The following is a 16,998-nucleotide window of genomic DNA, read 5'->3' as shown; positions in this document are numbered from 1 at the left end:
TAAATAGAGTTTCAATCCACGGTAGATTAATTTTCAACTTGTCAAGTTGAAAAATACCGTAAAAAAATAGTATTGGTTTTTAAAGTCTGCCAAGTTAGAAAATACCATAAAAATAGTATTTGTCTTAAAAAAAATTTTGGTGCAAGGACTCAATTAAAAGGAAAAAAGTATAAGGACCTAATTAAAAATTTTGCGAAACTATAGGGACCAACAGAGTAATTAAACCTATAATTTATTGATATAAAATTATAGATTATGTTCCTATTATTTGAGCCAGCTCGTATGCTTTCAATAAGCCGAATTTGAGTTTAAGAAATAGACTCGATTGTTAATGAGTCAAACCGTGAGTCAAGCTTAATTTTTGTGTCGAGCTTGAGCTTGATCTAGCTCGGCTCAGTTTGGCTCGTCTCGGCTCACTTCTAGTTTCAGCCCTAACTAGAACACTATCGTTGAGTATTAGTTTGTGTGAAGAGATCAAAACCATAACAATTTTTGTTATTCAATAATTTATTCCATTAAAAAATGTATTATTATCCTCTAGATTGATAAATACATTTTCTTTCAATTTTTTACACCATTTTATTTGAGTTAATAGTCAAAATCGTCCCTAAAAGATACCCCAATCTCTATTTTCGTCACCAAAAGATAAATTTAATCAAAATCGTCTTCGAAAGATTTAAAATTAATCACATTAGTCCTTCCGTCTATTCTGTCACTAACAACGTTAATTTTGCTGACGTGGGACGTTAGTTTTTTTTTTTTTTTGTCTTTTTGGTCATGGGCTGTTAAGCCCAAAAATACAGAAACAGAACCCTAACTACCCAGAACCCCGACCCACCCGTACCCGCCCCGAAAATCCCCCCTCAACCCATCTGAGTAGCTTCGAGCCTCCATTCCCGTCCCGCTGCAACACAACCCCCGCAATGGTGGTTCTTCAAGCTTCACGCCGGGCACTGTCTCCAGTAACCACCGCCGTCATCGCCGGATGTTGCAGAGATACCACACCTTGCCTGAATGTCAACTTCCGCCACCTATCAAGCGTCTTAGAGCCCCTACTCCACAGTTGCTGCCACCGCCGCATCAATGGTATAGTACTCGTTTTTCACCCCCAATCTAATTCGGTTAGCCGCATCACAGAGCACTACTTGCGGAACGTAGTCGTTGTTGCGCCAAGGAGGAAAAATTTGAACTTCCTCCGTCGTCATCGTCTTCTGAACGATATGCCCGTTCAGTCTCCGCCCTAATCTGAGCTTCCTCGGACGTATGCTCCTCTGTCCGTGGCTCCTGACGTCATCTGTTGCTGCCCCTGCTGCTGGTTCTGTTGACGCCACTCGATCCTTGCTCCTCGGCGACTCTCGACATCACGTCGGATCACTACCCTGAGTTCAGGGGGCGGGTTAATCATCCAGGATTGCTTCAGTGCTCTACCGAGTTCCGTGGCTGCAATTTCGTGCGCCAATCTATTTTCCTCCCTTGGTGTCCAAGTGAACCCGAACCTATTATACTCCCCTGCCAACTGTAGAATGTCCAACAATATTGGATCAATGTCCCCAACCCTGCTCTTCGATTTCAAATTCTGCACTAGAGGTAAGCTATCTGACTCAATAAGCACTTTCTATAACCCCAAATTGTTTGAAAGTATCATGGCGTTTCTAATTGCTTCTATCTTTGCTGCTAGGCTAGAGATTGCTCTAATTTTAGATGCTGACCCAACCTGAACACTTAGAGAGAGAGAGAGAGAGAGAGAGAGAGAGAGAGAGAGAGAGAGAGAGAGGGTCAGTTTGGGGTTTGGGTTTGGGTGGGTTGGTTGGGGGTATGGAAATAGATACTGATGGGAGCTGATGTGAAGGTGTCGATGTAGGTGACAGCGGGAAAAACGACATCGACGAGGAGCCAGCAACTGTTGGAACTGGCATGGAGGTTGAGACGCGTAGAGGAGAAGGAGAGTCTGTAATCTCCGGGTCGGGTCGTTGGGTTAGAGCTCCAATTTTCTAATGGTTTGAATCTTGACAAAAAAAAAAAAAAAAAAACTAACGTGCCACGTTAGCAAAATTAACGTTGTTAGTGGCAGAATAGACGGAGGGACTAAATTTATCTTTCGGAGACGAAAATGGGAATTGGGGTATCTTTCATGGATGATTTTGACGATTTTGCTAATAATTGTCATTAAAAAAATAAATAACCACATTATGCTATAGTATAATGTGCAAGGTAATTTTTTATTTTAAAATTAATTCTAGTGAGTGAGATAAAATTAAAAATATATTTTTTTAATTTTTTACTAAAATTTAAATTTAAATTCTGAATTGATTAATAATTTATTCTTTTTTTTTTTAAGTTTAATAACAAAAATAAAATTGGTTAGATACAAAATATTTAACAATTAATTGATATAATTAATTTATTATAATTGATTGAATTTAATAAATAAAAAATTAAAAAAATATTCTTAAAAATATTTCACATCAATTTTATTATTAAGTATAAAGTTTTAATTTTAATAATATATAATAAATAATAGATATATAACGAGGGATAGATTTTTTTTGTTTTTAAAATTCTAAAAAAATGCTTTTACCTTCAACGTTCCACTTTCTATCCTTGTGTGTTTGGCACAATAAGATTGGCAATTTGCCTTCAAAAAGTAAAAACAAGAACTTTTTCTTTTTTAGAGCTGTATACTTTTCCTAAGGTGATATCGTAATCAAAACCCCACTCTTTTAGTTTGATACACGCTAGTACTTTTGTCAAACCATTTACATTCAGTGTCTCTTAATAAAATTTAATCAATTTAACTAATCTATTAATCTATCATAAGAATAATAGCTCAAATAAACTTGAAATTTTGATTAAAAAATTAAATGTTAAACTAATTAAACCAAACACCAACTTGATGTATGTTAAACTTCATGTAAATATATCATAGAACAAAAGATTTTAGACACAAGGTTAATATTCACAATGGTAATGCTAAAATAACAATATCTATAATTATATATTTATTATATTTAAAATTACATAATTATTTTAATAATAATTAATAAATATTAAATAAAGTATTTTGAACCATTTAGACTAATTTTTTATTATCTCTTAAATATTAGTATATTCAGAAATATCTCTTAAAAGCATTACAAAATAATATTAATTGTAAATTAAACATATATATGTATGCTATCAATGTGTCTCACAAACGTAATTAGTTAAATAAATTTGTCACTTTTGTTTTATCAAAAACCCCATTATTTTCCAAAATAATTGTACATACCAAGAAGTGTATTTTCTCTAAAAGAGTGCACTTTAAAATTTATTGTTTATTTCACCACATGGTTAATAATAATAGATGAATAGTCTGTTGAAGTTAGTATTTTTACTTTTTATTAGAGTTTTCATGTTAGAATTTCACCTTTATCTTTTTAGGGTGAGCACAGATAGCGGGTATCCGATTATCCATCTGAATCCGAACCGAATTAATTAAATTGGTTCTGGAACTAATAGGTAATTAGGTTCAATCCGAACCAAATCGATGATCTTTGTTAGTGATTGGTTCGGGTATCGGTTCTAGGGGTACGAAACCCGAACCAACCCGCCGCGAACCTGATCATATATTAATTAAATAAAAAAATAAAAAATATATATATGGCTTTTTTATTAGACAAAGATTATTCACTATTAATATGTTTGGATTTTAATGAGTTTTATTTTTAATGTATTTGGTGTTTAACATGTTTGGATTATTTTTATTGATGTTACATATTTATTGTACTTGATGAATTTTTAAGATAAAAATTTGATTTTTTTATCAATTTCAAAGTCATCAGATATCCAATTACCTGAACCGAACCAATCCGTTCTTAATCGGTTTGGTTTGGTTCGAATACATATACAAAAAAATATAATTCCAAATCAAACCGAACTAATTATATTTTGATCGGTTTGATTCTAATTTTATGATGAACCCAAACCAAACCGATCCGTGTTCACCCCTAACCTTTTCTGTAATTAAAATAAGCTTCAATGTTCACTTTAATAAAAGTAATTAAAACTCTGAAGAGTGAAGACTCATAAACTTCAATTTTTTTTATAATTAATCAATTACTTATTTTAATGAAATTATGATATTTTTTTGTTATTAACGGATCTGAACTCTATTTAAGAGTCTGTTATTGGCTAATGAATTGTTGTTACATGTAGTAGGTAAGATTCGAAAACCGATACTTACTTAATTCGACCAATACTGGTTAAATTGTAACGATTTTTTATTTTTGAACGGTAATGCCATGTTATGATGTTTTAACAAGTTTTAGTAGCAAAAAAAGGGCCTGCAAGACAAAAGAGCTTGGACAAAAAGAGAAGCGGATATAAGAGCAGATAGCCCAATTATTTTTGGACCTGAATTATCTTTGCATATATAATATATGGGACCATATTAGATATCATACTTTCTGTTCACCTAAAAAGAAAAGATTTCATACATTCTAACCCAAAGGAAAAAATATCATATATGAAGTTAACCGTTTTTGTTTTCTCCTTTAGAATTTTTAGTCCTGTTTCGATATTTAAAACAAAAAAAAAAATGCCAATGAGTCATAACTCACACGGCATTCCGCCCCTTCCTCATCTCAAAGGTCTGGGGTTCGAGTCTTACCAGCTGCAACCGAGAAAAAAAAAATGGTAAGTATGTAAGGAGTATGTGGGTGTGTATTGTGTACCTAGGATTAGGGGTTGTCCAATTCATCGACCAAAAACAAAAAAAAAACAAAAAAAAGAGAGAAGAATGAAGAGAGTGGTTCAGGTCTTCAAGTGATTAAGGAAGATGATGAGGAGAGGGGTATTATATATTGAAAAAAAATTGAGTTTGGATAGAAATACATTATTGAAAATTTAAAAACGTTAAGGATGTGAACAAAATGATAATAGCATTAGAAACCATTTAAAAAAAAATTCAATCATTTTTGCAGTAAAAGACAAAAAATTATTTTTTATTTTTTTCTAAAAATGAAATCAAGTGATAATGGTACAATACTTTATGTAATCTTAGATTATTTCGAGAGAGGAAAATTTTCCCTAATTCTACATTCCAACGTGATGCCTCCGGTACGGGTTGAGAGATGGATCGGGAATTTGCAGGTCGAGGCAGATGCCAGATTATTTGACTAGAGCAATGGGGGTGGTACTTGCAAAGACACTCCGACGCTCAAGTCAGAATGGATCTAAGAGGTAGAAGGTGTGAGGAATGAATAAATACCTGGAGGGACCTGGGTCCTCTATTTATATGTGATGGTAGCTATCTTATCTTATCTTGTTTGGCTAAGATAAGAGAGACGTTTGAATTCGAAAATTTGTTAGGAACTCTAGTGGACCGGTTCCGGGCCTTCTAGAAGGGCGAAGCGGGTTGGACCTGGGTAACCGGGTTCGGGGACCATTCCGAGCGTAGGATCCGTGGGCCGGATCCGTAACAGTTTCCCCTGGAGCGAGAGAGTGAGGGTGCTCGGTCTCATCGCTGGAGGAACCTTTTCCTCGCCGTTTGTGGTTTGAAAAGGAGATCGTTATTTGGTTTTTCCGGTCGAGGTCGAGGATTTGGGGAGTTCCTGGCCGTTTCATGGTCAGGCAAGGAGCACGTTGTTTGGGCGTCTCATCACATGCCGGGTTTGATGACCGTTCCGAAGAAGGGCCCGGAGATCGGGTCTGGAACAGTTGCCCCCGGAGCATGAGAGTATGCTTTCTTGGTCTCAATGCTAAGTCGTTGGGGAGTCCGATTTTCTGTAGTTTGGGAGATTGTGAGGAACTGGAAAGGGCGTGACATCATCCTGCATCAATTGGTAGGATGTTGGTCAGTCTGGCTTTTCGCGAGTTGGAAGACCGTCAGCTCATGCTTGTTTTGTGTGGTATTTTTTGGGCCGTTATTGTGAACTTATTTTAGGCCTCTTGGTGGGCCAATTTCAAGACTTTTGTTTATTTAGCTTATTTGAATTTCTGTTTTGTTGGTTTTGCGGGTGATCGATTCACGAGTCACTATTTTTGTTATTTGGATATTTGTTTTGTTATTTGGATATCCTTTTTATTGGCTTCGGGGTGATCGATTTTCGGGTAGCCGTTCACTTATTTGGATATCCGTTTTGTTGGCCTCGGGGTAATCGATTCCCGTGTAGCCGTTTACTTATTTGGATATTCATTTTGTTATTTGGATATCCGCTTTATTGGCTTCGAGGTGATCGATTTCTGGATAGCCGTTTACCTATTTGGATATCCGTTTTGTTATTTGGATATCCGTTTTGTTGGCCTTGGGGTGATCGATTTCCGTGTAGTCGTTTACTTATTTGGATATCCGTTTTGTTATTTGGATATCCATTTTATTGGCTTCGAGGTGATCGATTCCCGGGTAGCCGTTCACTTATTTGGATATCCATTTTATTATTTGGGTAACCGTTTAGTTATTTGGATATTCGTTTTGTTGGCCTCGGGATAATCGATTCCCGTATAGCTGTTTTCTTATTTGGATATCCGTTTTGTTATTTGGATATCCGTTTTATTGGCTTCGATGTGATCGATTCCTGGATAGCCGTTTACTTATTTGGATATCCGTTTTGTTGGCCTCGGGGTAATCGATTCCCGTGTAGCCGTTTACTTATTTGGATATCCGTTTTGTTATTCGGATATCCGTTTTATTGACTTCGAGGTGATCGATTCCCGGGTAGCCGTTTACTTATTTGGATATCCGTTTTATTATTTGGATATCCGTTTTGTTGGCCTCGGGGTGATCGATCCTCGGGGGTAGCCACATTTGGTTCGTGTCGTCGGACGGGGCAATGCTTTTGAGAAAATGAATTTCATTTGTAGTTTGGGCCTCGTTAAAATCTCCCGATGTGGGTAGAAAAGAGTGCCCAGTAAGAAAATATACGATTAAACAACTTAAGCAATAAATGCAAGTAAAAAAGGCAAAATATAAAGGGTAAAGAGATAATCTTAAACGACCTCGATCCTGTTGTTTTGGAAGGATGTTTCTACATATAGTAGCGTCGTAAGTTGGTGGAATTTCAGGATATTGGGAGTTTGGTCCCATCTAGTCTTTCGAGCCTGTAGGCTCCTTTTTCGATTGTCGTCTTGATTTGGTAGGGACCCTCCCAGTTGGGCGTGAGCTTCCCTTCTCCGGGAGTGGGTGGACCGATGTCATTTTGTCGTAAGACGAGGTCTCCTGGTCTAAAGTCTCGTCGTACCGTGCTGTCATTGTACCTTAGGCTTATTATCTGTTTTAGGGCTAGCTCCCATAGGTGTGCTATGCTCCTGACCTTGTCTACAAGGTCCCACTCTGCTTCTTTGTCATTTCCTCCCATGGTTCTGCGTGGACTTTAGTCTTGGCGTGCATCGAGGTTGGCGAGGAAGATGCCTGCCGCGTCTCGGGATGTAAGACCCAGAACTTTTGAAAAGTCTTATTATGATCAAGTCTCAAATCATATAGTTATTTATAGCCTTAATTTTAGAAATTATTTTATTAAAGGTAATTAAGACAAGTTTTGATTTATTGAATTTGAGATAAGTTATGGTTATTATCCAATTTTATAATTATTGGATTATTTTCTATATTTAAAATATAAGATTGATAGTTATGAAATAATAAAGATTTTATATGATTTGGATGAGATAAGTAATATTTTAAATATTATTACTGCTATTTTGGAAAATGAAGAAAATCAAGTATATTATTTCTAATTTTTAGATTTGGGCATTTTATTGAAAATAATTTGTGAAATTGATGAGAAAATAGTATTTTCTATATACAATTAGTGTTGGATTTAGTTTGGGTTTCAATTACTACATTACCACATTATACCTATTTTTTTGGGTGAAATTACAGATATGCCCCTAACCCTAATTTTTGAAAATGAAACCCTAACCCTGAAAACCCTAACCCGACCCATTTCACCCACACGCAATTCCCTAATGTTATAGTAGCAGCAGCTGCTGCCCCTCTCTGTACCAACACACACACATGGTTCCCAAACCAAACGAAAAGAGAGAAGCAGAGGCAGATTGAGGGAGGAGGAAAGGCGGCGTGGTGGACGCCACTGCCACCGTCGCCGCCGCTGCTGACAAGGAGGGGAAAGATATATGAGGGCCGAGAAAGGAGAAGGAGGAGAGAAAGGCTCGCGCCGGCATGCGGGCTTCACTGCCGCCATCGCGCCGTCGCCTGACCGAGGGAGAAGACCGTCGCGCCTCACTGCCTCGCCACCGCCGAACTCGCGCGCAGAGAGAGAGAAGATGCACGAAAGGGAGCCACCGCGGGGAAGCCATCACCGCCTGTCACCATCGCCGAGCGTGGGGCCTTCGCCGTTCTCCTCGTCGCCGACCAGCTTGTCGCATCACTGCTGACGCGCCGTCACCGCGCCGTCATCCTCGTCACAGAGCCAGCCGCCGCCGAGCTTCCACAGCCGTCGCGTTTCACCGCGGTTGAGGGCGTCTCCATCACCGCAACTTGGCCGACGGTGCTGCCAAACTGCTGCTCTGCGGTGCTTAGTTGGAGCTTCTGTTACTGTTGCCGGAGACCTGTGGTGGCCGAAAAGCACCACTGTTGTCGCTGCCGAAGGAGGAAGAAACCGTGTTGCGGTTCTGGCCGCCAGGAGCAGTCTTGTGGCCACCGGAAACACCGCTTGGGATGCCGCTTCATGGCTCAGTCACTTCTCCTTAGTTGCGGTAAGAGTTACATTTCTGGAACCCTTGAAAATCTGCACTGTTATAATTGGGTAGAAATCCTAAGGTTTTGATAACATAGGGCTGAGTTCGAGTCATTGCCTGTCGCGGTTAGAGCTGTTGTTGCTGTTATGAGTAGCTGGAGCTGAGGCTGCCTCCGCCGCTGGAGAACGCTCTGCCGGTAAGGGTTTTAATTGTAGTTTCTGTCCTTTTTGAATTCCGGGAATACTATAGTCACTGCGTGTTGGTTTCAGATGTCGTAATCGGAATTTGTCGCCACTGCCGCTTGAGGTGGCTGCCGGGCTGTTGCCGAGCGGGCCCGGAGACCGCCGCTGTTTCGATTCAGCCGTCCTTTCTTAGTTTCGGTAAGTAATTATGTTTTGAAAGCCTTACGTTAGTGTCCCGTACGTGTATTAAAGCCTTTACGGTATTAATGTCCTTAGAGTTTAGTAACTGAGGTTGCTTGTGGTAATTTAGAGCTGTTTACACTGCTGCGAAACGTGTGGGGCTGTGCTTTGAAGCTGCCTTTGATTTCGGGTTGAGACGGAAAGGACTCTGTGAGACGTTTGGGTTATGGAATTGCGTTTTGAGGTAGGGGCGCTTTCCAAACACTATGTTTTGTGTATTGGAATTATTACATATGGATACTGGTGTGAGATATTGTGTATTTGGTGATTGTATATGCCTTATGTATTATTTGATTGACTCGAATGACTATGGATGTTGGTTTGGCTGAATTGTTGTGCGGTTTTGTGAAATGTAATGTCTGAAGTTGACTCTTTAAAGATTTAAAATATGAGTTTAATCCGTTGAGGATTGGTTTGAATTGAGTCAATTATTTTGATGATGTGAAAGATAGAATACTCTTGAAATTCAGCTTGGGTTGCTTTAATCGATTTGGTTTTGATAAATGATTTATTGCTGAACCGATTCTTTAAAGCTTTGGAAATGAGTTAAATCGGTTGATATTGAGTTGATTTTGAAATGGTTTTCTTGAGATGTGCCACTGAGGCGACTGTTGGATTTAGCTTGCTTTGAATTGATTTCTGGTTTTGAGCTGTTGAAAAGGAATGAGAAACGGTTTAGTTGGGACCCGAACCGGGTGGCAAAAGTCCAAGTTTTAGGGGAGGTGCTGCCGAAAATTCTACAAAATCCTAGTCTTGTTTAAAAAGTCATTTAAAAGGGGTTGGATTTGAGAAGTGGTATTATTTGATTTGTTAAGAGAATATTTATATTTTCAAGCTTAATTTATTTAGTGAACTTTATGCCTTGGGTTTAACTTATTTAGAAATGAACTATTTTTACCGTTTGAATCACTGAAGGAAAGAATGATGCTCTAATATCGATTTCAATATAAAAAGGAGCTTTTAGTGATTTCAAAGGAATCTAGACTTTTGATTGAGTAATTAAGTTTGAGGCATTTTGGGAAGAGTCAGAAAAATGGGTTCCAAAAAGAAACCTGAAAGTGGTTTGATTCAAATGAACCGGTTCCTTTTCAAATGAGTTGGTTTTTGGACCGGGTTAGAACTTGTGATTTTGTATGGTCGGTTTCATAATAAATTCAGTTTTATTTACTTGAACCGAGAATCTATGATTTTAATAGTTTCAATGAATTCTAAGGAATTGATATAGGTTGACCTTCCCTAAAGACTTGAGATTCTGCCGAGAAACTTTTGTTATAAAATTCCATTGTTGGATGGATGAATTTGAATACTTTGAAATAAATCATTAACTTGCCATGGTTTTGGAAGTTTTGGAAAGAGAAAGCCGAGAGTGGCTTTGTTTTAAAAAGGGAACTTACTTTGAGTAAAAGTGGCTTATGAGCCTGAGATGATTTGAGAAATGAGATCTTTAAAGCCAAGGCTGAAAAGAGTTGAAACTTGATTTCAAAGTGAATGAATTGAGAAAAGTGATTTATGGCTTAAATGCCGATTTATGAATTTGATGATGTCGAATGGTGGAAGTACTATTTTGCTATGAGCCGGAATGGCTGTGTATGCTATTGGACTATGGCTGATTGCCGAATGAGTTGTGAGCCGTATGGCTGATTATGAATTATGAACTTAAGCCGAAGGGCTGTATTTATTGATAAATTGGCTGGTTCTGGAATGAACCGTGAGCCGGATGGCTGAGATGAATGTTGTATGCGAGTATGCTTGTGTTTTCTCTCTGGTTGTAAGGGTGACAGGGCACCGATACCCTCTAATGGCGACAGGGCGCAGATACCCTTTAATGGCGACAGGGCGCAGATACCCTCTAATGGCGACAGGGCGCAGATACCCTCTAATGATAATAAAGCGCACAGAGAGACTGTGTCCGGGTTAGCTACCGGACACGTCGGGTTGGCTTGGTAACCGACAGATGATATCATCAGCCACTAGGGACAGGCATGCATCATATGCATTTGTGTGACATTGATTGGGTGTGCATATTATACTTGGTTTGCCTATGTGATTAATTGCTAACTGTTCTACTTGTAATAACTGTTTGTTTGTGCTTGAACTTTCTATCTGTGTTTGCATCTGGGACACTGTTGGATTGTGGTGATTGGTTGTTGGTTGGATTGTTTAGGTCTAGGGCCGTGGTTGAATTGAGATGTACCGATGGTTGGTTTCGGTATTGTGGTTATGGTTTGGAAATGTGTGAAAGGCTAATTTGGTTCAGCATAGATAAGCCTTTGGAAATGCTTTTGAATATTGTTTTAAATGAACAGTTTTTTCTTTTAGAAAAAGGATTTCAGATTTCTCTTTTATTGTAAACCTTTGTATTTGAAAAGGGGGCATAAGATAGTTATTAATCACTGGTACGGTTTATCTTCATGTATCCTATTACAATAATTCCCAAAAACCCTCTATTGAGAACCCTTTCGAGGATGATGTTCTCACCCCCCTACATTTTTCCCCTTTCAGGATGTGGGCGCAGAAGTTATGAAGAGCTTATTTAATTGTTGTTGTGATGCTCTGTATTGTTTTAGTTATGGTTTACTGCACCCTCGCCTTTATCTTGATATAATCTGTAAGAGGATAGGAATTATATTGGATTATGTTTGTAATATTACTTATATATATATGTATGTATATATATGGATGTATTCTTTATGAGTTTCTGTAAGTTGTATGGTATGTATTGATGTACGTTATCGAACGAAAGTATCTTTGGGAGCGGTATTGCGGTTTAAAGTTTTAAACAGGCTCATATTTTAGTATTAAATAATTTAAAAGTCGTCGTAATGTCCGAGCTATCAGAGTCGCGCAGCCGGAAGCGTGAGCTTTAGTAGTTAGGGTGTTACACGGGATCTCTTGCGGAGGGCCGAGCTGGTATTCTCACACTCTACTGCGACTTCCTGGTCCCGGTGTATTGTTTCGATAGTGCCATTATCGGCATGAGACTTCATGATTAGGATCTTGGTGAAGATGACGGCGGATAGGTTGTTGATCATCTTTTTTCCGAGGATGATGTTGTAGGCAGTGGAGTCCTTGAAGACCACAAACTCGGAGAGGATGATCTTCCTCTGGCTTCTGGTTTCGATGGTTAGTGGTAACACTATGGAATCATCCAGTTTGAGAAACTTGTCTCTGAGTCCGGTAACCCGGTTGTGGTGGGTTTGCAGATTTTTGTTTCAGAGACCCAGCTTGTCGAAGGCTACTCTAAAGAGGATGTTGGAATTAGCTCTGGTGTCGACCAGTATTCTTTTCACAAGTCTGGTTCCGAATTTTGTCGAGATGACGAATGAGGTGTCTTTCACCGAAGTGCCGTGTTGGCAGTCATCGGGAAAAAAATGTGATTGCTGCTCGAACGAAGGAGATTGGTGCTTGGTTTCTTACGGCTAGGACTTTGAGATCCTTTTTTATTTATTGATTTTGACTTTTTCAGCACGTCCTTTCCAATGATGACATTTACGATTATGGTGGGGTTGGTTTCCGGATTTTCTTAGGATGCCTATCGTATCGTCTTCGAGTTGCGTCCTTCACGTTCTTGTGATCTTTCTCTTTCAGTTCTCCGAGGTTCTCGAATGATTTTGACAAACTCGGGGAGTTTGCCGTTCGAATGTCTTATTCGAGGGTGTCTTTTAGGTCGAAGAAATCTTGGATTTTATGCACATATCATCGGTGGTAGTTGCACCTTGTTGCCACCTGTCCGTTACTTTAGCTATCGCGCTTTTGTAAGGATGCCTCGTTCTGCTATTTGGTGGCAGATGTCAGTGATGGGCGCGGGTAGGGGATGTAGTTCGAGAACTTTCCAACCCTAGGTGGTCGGTTGGCATTCACGGGTTTGAGGTGCTCTTTTGGTGTATCTCTTGGTGGTGGGTTACTACGAGGTGCCGTGTTACCGTGCTGCCATTTGTTGGCGGCCACGACTTGGCTTACTTCTTTGTCGTTTATGTATTTTCTTGTGATGCTTTGAATTTCGTGTGTGGTCCAAACTGGTTTGGTGGTGAGGTGTTTCTGGAAGTCTTCATTTATGAGGCCGTTGGTTAGACAGAGACTGACGACCAAGTCCGTGAGTTTGTCGGCCATTAGGCACTCATCGTTAAACCTATCGAGGTATTTTCTTGTGGATTAATCTTCTGTTTGGGTGATTCCGAGCAACATGATGGGGTGTTTTGCTTTAGTGATCCTGGTGGTGCACTGGGCCATGAATTTTCTGGAGATGTCATGAAGGGCGTTGAACCATTTGATTGTGGGACCGGATAAGGTTATCGAGAAGGCTTTACACCGGACCATGTCGGCGGCTCCTTCCAGGTTCATCCTGGGCTCGAAGGCCGTTAGGTGTTCGTGGGATCTTTGGTCCCGTCGTATTTCATGTCGGTGGGCTTGTTGAAGTTCTTCGAGAGTTTGGCTTTCAAGGATTTTTCTGTGAACGGGATGGCTTCCATTATCACGTGCATATTTCCTACTCGTTTGCCTCTCGATGGTGCCGTCGGTCGTCTTCTCTGCGTCGATGTTTCGGGTCTAGGAAAACGCTGCGGTCGTGCCGTTTGCTGTGTCGTTGCTCAGGCAGCCTGGTGTTCCTGGTATTGCGGTGAGATCAGGTCCTGGAGGTCGCTTTGCTTGCGTGCTCTGGGTGGTACCATTCTTTGGGTGTAACTCGGCCTTTGAGGTTTTGCACCCTGAGGCACAACTCTTGGATTATCTGGATCGCCTTCTCTCCCAAGCCGTCGGGTGACCGGGCTTCAGTGAGAGGACGGTTGTCTTCTCTTGGTTATTGCTAGATTGGGGTTTGTTGGCGATGTGCCGCGCTTGTTAACCTCCCGTGGGTGGGAGGAGTGTTATCTTAGAGTTCAGGAGTTGGGCTTCGTGGGTTTGAGTTGGGGTGTTGGCTGGAGGATTACTCCTCAAGGTTCTCCGTCATGCCGCCATGATTTGACAATCCCCCTTATCTATGCAAGACCTTGAGAACTTTCTTGATCTCTTGGCTCCTGAGAGGTCTGAGCTTGGCCACGGTGGTGGCGTTAAAGAGGTCGTTCATGATGAGCTTCCTTATGAATTTTCAGTAAGGTCCGAAAGGGGGATCATGGCGACAGATCGAGTTGTCAAAGGTGAGGTAGCGGATGGCACAGGTTTGGAACCTGGTGTTGAAGGAGGTGAACTCGTGGGTTTGGAGGGAGAGCTTGAAGAGTTCAAAAGAAGAAGCAACCACGGTGAGCATAGAGCCAAAGTAGAGGGAGAAGATGGGGCCATGGCGCTTGGAGAGACGGATGAGGGAGTGGTGAATGAAAGGGGTCTAAGAGGTGGAGGTATCCCACTAAAGGGAGGCGAGATTTTGGGCTCAGAGAATTTGGAATTTCACCGTTGGAGAAGGGCGAAGGTGCATAAAGAGTGTTATCACTAAGAAGGTGATTGCAAGTAACATTGTTCCTTTGGGATTTCGCCGTTGGAATAAGGCGAAGGTGTGTTATCACTGCAAAGGTGATGCAAGTTAAAGAAACATTATTCCTTTTTGCTCTCAGTTACAAGCAAGAAATCAAGTGAGTGAATTTGAGGATTGCACTTCTGGGTTATCCGCCATGCCGCCACGACGTTGCAAATTCCCCACAGACGGCGCCAATGTACTGGATGCCTCCGATACGGGTTGAGAGATGGATCCAGAACTTGCAGGTCGAGGCGGATGCCGGATTATTTGACTGGAGCAATGGGGGTGGTACCTGCAAAGACACTCCGACGCTCAAGTCAGCATGGATCTAAGAGGTAGAAAGTGTGAGGAATGAATGAATATCTGGAGGGACCTGGGTCCTCTATTTATATGTGATGGTAGCTATCTTATCTTATCTTGTTTGGCTAAGATAAGGGAGACGTTTGAATTCGAAAGTTGGTTAGGAACTCTAGTGAGCCGGTTCCGAACCTTCTAGAAGGGCGAAGCGGGTCGAACCCGAGTAACCGAGTTCAGAGACCATTCCGGGCGTAGGATCCGTGGGCCGAATCCGTAACAGAATGTAAAAGTAGAATGATTTTATAGAGAAAGTAATTTTGTTATACATTTAATATCATTAAAAATTTTGAAATATTATATTGTTAAAATCTACTTTAGATTTTTAACAAGAACACTCATTGCCAAAATCTTATAGTTTATCTAGCCTTAGTTTATGAATACAAATTATCATGATTGTCTGATCCCACCAAAATTTAAACGACATATTTCAAGACCAGAATATACTTAGTTTTATTTAGATTTAATTATTTCATTAGATTTTATAATTTTATCAAATTTTTAATTAAATTTTTATAATTTTTTTTAATTGGGTCCTATACTATATCAGATTTTGTAATTAAATTACTATTGTAACAAAAATATTGAATTTGAGTTAACAGAATATTATTCCATTAAACAAAATAGAATATTCAATCAAGTATTAGACATATTTGTTTTGTTATACAGAATATTGTTAATTCCAATATTTTATCACGATAGAAACTTAATTACAAAATTAATATGGTTCAAGGATTTAATTGAAAAAAAAAGTATAAGAATATAATTAAAAATTAGGTAAAATTATAAGAGCCGATAGAATAAATAAATCTTTTATTTATATTAGATGTATAATTATTTATATGTTTTTACTTAATAGTTTAAACTTTATGATAAAAGGTTTAAAATTTGATCATTGTTATCTTAAAAAAAAAGCCAATATAATACAAAAAAAAAAGAGAGACATATACAAAATTTATCCTTTAAACCCTCCAAAAAAAAGTTTTTTATATGAAGAATAATAACATTAGATGTATAACTATTCATATATTTCTATTTAATCATGTAAATTTTTAGAATAAGTGATTTCATAATAATTCAATACTTTACAAATATATAATATTTTCTTAAAACATAAATATTAGGTTTATATTTAATCTAACAAATGTAGTTGTTCTTCATATTTCATAAAGTTGCAATTAGATTCAAATAAATATTACTCCTGAGATATTATGAGTTTCATACCTTATGTAAGAATCTAGTTTTTGATAAATTGGTTTTTTAGACTATTTTGTAATTTATTCTACAAAATGCCAAACCATGGTTCAATAAGAGTTAGTGAGACTCGTTCAATGATTAAAAAAATAAAAAATATTAATTAATAGATCAAACTTAATTTTATGAGGGTAATTATTTTTTTAAGTCAAATTTGGCTAATAAAAAGTAAACACTTGTTTGTTATTGGTTTATTTTTTTTACTAGAGACTTTTTGAGCTGGGATTTAATGACGATTTTGCATATGCCAAAAAAAAGTTAGTAACAAAAAAATTCGAAATCAGTGGTAAAAATAATTTCTACATTTATAATTGTGTCCTAGGATCAATACTAGCAATCCATTCATGATTTATTTGTTTAAAAATAAATCTTAGCCATTAATTATTTTACCACACAGTAAAAGTTATCCTGAATCGAATTTCTGACTAGTATTCTGCAAACGACTCCTAGAAACCCCGAATCCTCTTACTTGACATCCAAGAAACTCACCCCTCCCTCTCAACCTCTGGGCCGATATTATCTTAGTCTCTCACCCCTCTCTGCTATATTTTTAACCCCGAGTAACTAACTGTGGATAAACTCGACATGCAAGCATTGACCAAGTTTCTTCGTTTTTACGCCCCTTCTTCATTAATCATCAGACCTTGACCACAAAATTTTCAGCCTCTTTTATCATCATAAATTTAGCCAAGACTTTGAAATTTGAATTTTTATTTAAAGAAATTTTGCTGACAAATTTTACAAATATTTGTGCATTTTTACTACTTTTTGACCAAATTCTTGAGACAGAAAGAGAGAAAAATACTGCACCTTCTCTCTATATTTCAGCCTTGATTCTAGCAGATTTTC

At 38.6% G+C, this 16,998-nt stretch overlaps 1 long non-coding RNA gene across 1 annotated transcript; it reads left to right on the top strand.

Moving 5' to 3' along the window:
- The first annotated feature begins 8,939 nt into the window (after window positions 1–8,939).
- LOC140177267 (uncharacterized) lies at window positions 8,940–11,723 on the top strand. Its single transcript, XR_011869089.1, has 3 exons — window positions 8,940–9,053; window positions 9,166–9,279; window positions 11,598–11,723. It is a non-coding gene; the product is annotated as an uncharacterized lncRNA (long non-coding RNA).
- The last annotated feature ends 5,275 nt before the right edge of the window (window positions 11,724–16,998 follow it).

This window comes from Arachis hypogaea, chromosome 12, assembly GCF_003086295.3.
Source record: "Arachis hypogaea cultivar Tifrunner chromosome 12, arahy.Tifrunner.gnm2.J5K5, whole genome shotgun sequence".
NCBI classification, from domain to species: domain Eukaryota; kingdom Viridiplantae; phylum Streptophyta; class Magnoliopsida; order Fabales; family Fabaceae; genus Arachis; species Arachis hypogaea.
The sequence above is the reverse complement of the archived record's forward strand: the minus strand, read 5'-3'. Positions and strand labels throughout refer to the sequence as shown.